The sequence below is a fragment of the Hipposideros armiger genome, unplaced genomic scaffold (genome assembly GCF_001890085.2).
Source record: "Hipposideros armiger isolate ML-2016 unplaced genomic scaffold, ASM189008v1 scaffold_35, whole genome shotgun sequence".
Lineage (NCBI taxonomy): Eukaryota > Metazoa > Chordata > Mammalia > Chiroptera > Hipposideridae > Hipposideros > Hipposideros armiger.
In genome coordinates, this window is record NW_017731385.1 from 3,714,383 (window position 1) to 3,719,130 (window position 4,748).

Here is a 4,748-nt window from a genome sequence, read left to right on the forward strand (position 1 = left end):
CCTCCATCTGGCCTCATTTATCTACACAGGCATTTCCTCTGTGTTAAAAACACAACTGTTGTAGCCATTCCCAAGGTATTTGTGAAATTTGAAAGAAAAATCCAGTATTTAGACAATAGAGCTAGCAAGCTACTGGGTTTTAACAAGTAAACAAATGCCTATTGCAACGGTTGTTAATTTTCAGTCAAAGAGATGTATTCCTTAAAAAAAAAAAAAGATCAAGGCTTATCAAAAATCGACAGGAAAAAATATAAGACAGAAAAAAAATATAGGTAAACCTTTCTCCTATAAATATAGGGACAATAATACCTTATGCTGTATCACTGAAAAATACTAGAAATTTTTAAACACTAATTTTCAAGCTATTATTTCATAATTCATACATGAAGTTATAAAACTAGGATCTTCTATACCAGTTTTCCATGGAATGTCGAAGATAATTCCAGCATTGTAATATGGTCTCTAAAATACCAATTCCCCAATTGTTTTAAGACATTTTTAAATCGTTGTTTTAGAATGTTATAAAAGTCTCAAATTTTTAATGTTTGAATAAGTAAATGCCCAAAGCATTTGAGAGCTGTCCTTTAGGAGAAAGGTTAAAAACATGAATCTGTGGTGTTGGAAATCTCCAAAAAGATGAAGTGCAGCTTCAGGCTCCTTCCTTACCTGGGTGGTGGGGCAAAACCTCCCCTAAGACAACCTGCAATTACATATCCACAGGTGAGAAAAAGTATTAATTAATAACTGCTTCAAGTGAGCTAATTCCAGACTAGTAAAAATCATAAATAATCACTTAATCCTCATTTTGATTTTCATCATAATCTAGTACTCATTTAACAAAGATTTTTTTGTGTATATCGTAAGGTCACTTTACAGGGAAGGAAGAAGCTTTTGACTAATCTATTAATCAAATAGATTTAAGAGAGATTAGCAAGAGAAAATGACCCAATTTAATCACATACGTAAGTACGGGAACGCCACATACACAGAGAATCAGAGACCCCATATTACATGAGAGGTTCAAAGACAGAAAGGGGAAAATGAGGTGTGTGACATTCTAAGCTAAGGATCACCTTGGGGCTTCGAAGGGGAGGAAGGTCGCTGCCGGACTATAAAAAGAGGTGTTCAGTAATTAGAAGTTTGCCCTGTTATACAGATAGGTCCAAAAAAGGTTGTCTCTGATAATCTATTATGGGCAAGCCTCCTAATCCAATTCTTCTAGGTAAGGGGCAGAGGCAGAAGTTTCTCTTGAGCCTGCAGGGTCCTGGTTGCCTTCAGCTCAAATCAATTCAAATACCACAGAGGCACATCTTGGGGTGACTCGTTCTGAGCTCCTACGTCACCAAGCCATATCGAGTTCCCTACAGAAGAATAATTGTATTCTGGTGCAGGCTTTGGCAAACTACAGCTCACCACCTATTTTTGGACAGCCTGTGAGCTAAGACATTTTTTCTATTTGTAAATAGTTGGAAAAAATGGAAAGCAGCATAAAAAAAGACATTTGTGACACATGGCCATTACATGAAATTCAAAATTCAGCAGCCATTAATAACTACTGAAACATAGCCACGCCCATCATTTGCATATCATGGAGGGCAGCTTACATACTCCAAAAGTAGAGTTCAATAGTTGCAACAGAGACCATGTGACCCACAAAACCTAAAAGATCTGCGATCTAGCCCTTGACAGAAATTGTGTGCTGGCCCCTGTTGGAGGATTAAGCTGATGAGGCAAAGGAATAAGGGAGAGTGAGTCCCCAAAGACTACCCTGGTATAGTGACATTTTTGGAGAATCTGTGAATGCTTTGACAAGAGGCAGTGTGTGTGGCCTGAGTTTTATGTTTTATGGTAGAGATGAGAAGCTGATTTGGAAGCAGTGATATCTGACACAGAGAAGAGCTTTTATTAGTTGTTGTTGTTGTTATTATTTTAATTGCCAGTGCTTCTTGCTGACTGATTTACTGCTCCACCTCACAAAAGGAATTTGACCAGTCTGATTAAATTTCATTCAAGTGAGGTACACAAAATGTGTTGTAAGATAGCTGTTTGTGTCAGGGGCAATACACAAACCCTTTCACTCTCTTTTTTTGCTTAAGCAGGAAGTCACAACATGCCAATGAGAAATTTAAAACAAACCCCACAAAGTTCTAGGTTTGGTTCAAAACACGAAATATTTTAGGTCTTGGGATATTGTAATCTTGGCAGCCCACATGTGTCATCCCTGGTGAGAACACGTGTGCAGTGTTGCTTGCTTTCCGGTTCACTGAGAGAGAGTCACACCTTGCCCTCTTAATCCTGGAGTCAAATATGATTACAAATATTTTCCTCCCGGGAATCTCACTTGTAAGGAAGGTCTCTGTGCTTTCTGCTAAATAAAACATCTCTCTCTAGCTGCCTCATTCGTTCTCAGGCTTACTGTATTTCATCAGCCTAAGGATTGTATTTGACAACAGCAATTGTTAGAGACCATTTGTTTTTACAATGGAAGGAGAAATGAAAGTGCAGATGTCAGACCTTAAAATCCATACTTCTCTGGATTGTTTTCCTTTCAGAGAGAATGTGTGTGTGTGTGTGTTTCTGGATGGGGATGAATACAATCGTAGACAGGTCACTGTGGCTAAGTAAAAATATGTTATATATCTCTCATTTTCTTTTTCATTAATTGCAAAATTAGATGAAACTTTAGGACAAAAGAAAATAAGTGAATTTGGGGAAAGTGAAAACTCTAGAACACACTCCACTTTAAGTTAAATACAAAGGGCTCATGTCAAATCTTGGAGAAAAAAATTAAAATTGCAGCCTCGTTATCAGACAAGCAGCATCAGTGAAAACGGACAATCTTAGCAGTTGAGGGCTCTTTTCTTGAGGCATGATAAGTTAACCTCAGTACATACAGGCTACCAGACCTCATTAGTTGCTGTTGATACCCAAGTTTGACCTTAGAGGCAGCCAACTTTACAAATGTGGGTATTTCTAGTGGCCTACTCCCGTTTATAACTGTGATGGGCAGGCAAAGCCCTCCCGACAGAGCTAGGTAAGTGACATGACTGTGGGAGCCACAGTTCATCAGAGGGGGTTGAGAGACCATCAACAACACCCCAGGGAGCATGAGAAACTGGGTAACTGTTTTCAAGCTTGAATTTTTGTATTCTACTTTAACCTCAAAATAAGGTGAAGTGCAAAGCCCTCTGCATCCCCTGCAAAACAAGGTGGCCCCAGCTTCCCAGAGCAAGTGGGGGAACCCACTGGGGGCAAATGCCACTTCCCACCTGCTCTCTGCTGTAAATAAGCCTGCAGCCCACACCAGGGACCAATTAAAAGGAATGGCTGTTGGTTCAGCATCCCAGGAAGGCATCAGGTGGAGTCTAGCCCTTGGCAGTGATTCCATGACGGGTAGGGGGACTTTTTTTTTTTTAATCTTTATCAGGGGGCCAATTAAGAAGTTGGAACATCATGGTCACCCAGGGCACCCAGAGCTCCGGGAAGCAGCAGGTACTGGAGCTGCCCTACCAGCTTTCCCGGACCACACCCAGATGGGGAAAGAGAATTATGTTTTTGTAACTCTTATTAGACAGTTTTTTTAAAAATATATTTTCAGGGGGAAAAAAGGTGTTTTCTTAAAAATAGTATATTCTGAAAAATCAAGCTGTTGCATAACACGGCTTCTTTGGTAGAGAAGCTAGCCCCAAATGTTAGCTGTCTTGGTTACTCTGATACCGTTAAGAGGAGGAGGAATGCCTACAGAGCCAGGTGGGGTGCTGAAAGGACAGTGCCCAACATTTAGTGGCACTTGGAGTTGCTCAAGCACCATGTTAAGCACTTCGCGCAGGCAGAGTGGGAGAGTGACAACACAGCTTGGGGACCAGCGCAGACACCAGCTGTGTGTGCCTCTACCCTTTGGGGCTGCCCAGGGCTGGGGACAGTGCTTGGGACTCAGCGCTGTCATCAACCCCATGTCACAGAAGGGGGAGATGGGGGCACAGACACGTTAACTTGCAGCAGGTGCTTTCAACCAACAGTTCTAACCATAAATTTCATCCATGGTTTTTTTCTTTTAAAAATATATATACAGAGGGTGCCAAAAAGATGTATACACATTTTAAGAAAGAAAAACGGCACTAAAATTGTAATACTCAATATATACTGATAACAAAAGATGAAAACAAGTCACGTTTGACTTCTGAAATTACAAGAGGTGCTCAAAGTGGTTCCCATCAGCGTCCGGACACTTCTGATGATGGCGAACTACTGACCAAAGTGTCCATTTGTATACATTTTTCTGGCACCATGGTGTATACATTGCAGAATCCATTTCAAGAGCAACCAAATTTCACCAAGTCATAATGACCAAAGGAACTGAGGGACTCTGGGGCAGGACGGGAGGGAAGGGGGTAGATTACTAAAGAGGAGAAAACAAGATCTAAACAAACAACTGTAGGGTCATCCACCATCCTACTTTGCCCAGGCCTGTACTGGTTCCAGCATGTTAGTACCCCCCACCCCCCACCCCCCACAATCCCAGAAATCCCTTGGTGCAGACAAATGGGACAACTGGGCACCAAATTCATGACTCACCACACCTAGCAACAAACTGACCGAGACCCAAGTGGCCAGAAAGTCCCAGATGGCAGTGCTCTGTCCCTGTACTTGTCCGCTGCCCACAGTCTCTGCTTCCTGAGCTGGCTCTGCTTTTAAGGGCATCATCTTACCACCCTTCCCCCCCCCACACAAGGGTTCAGCCTTTAGGG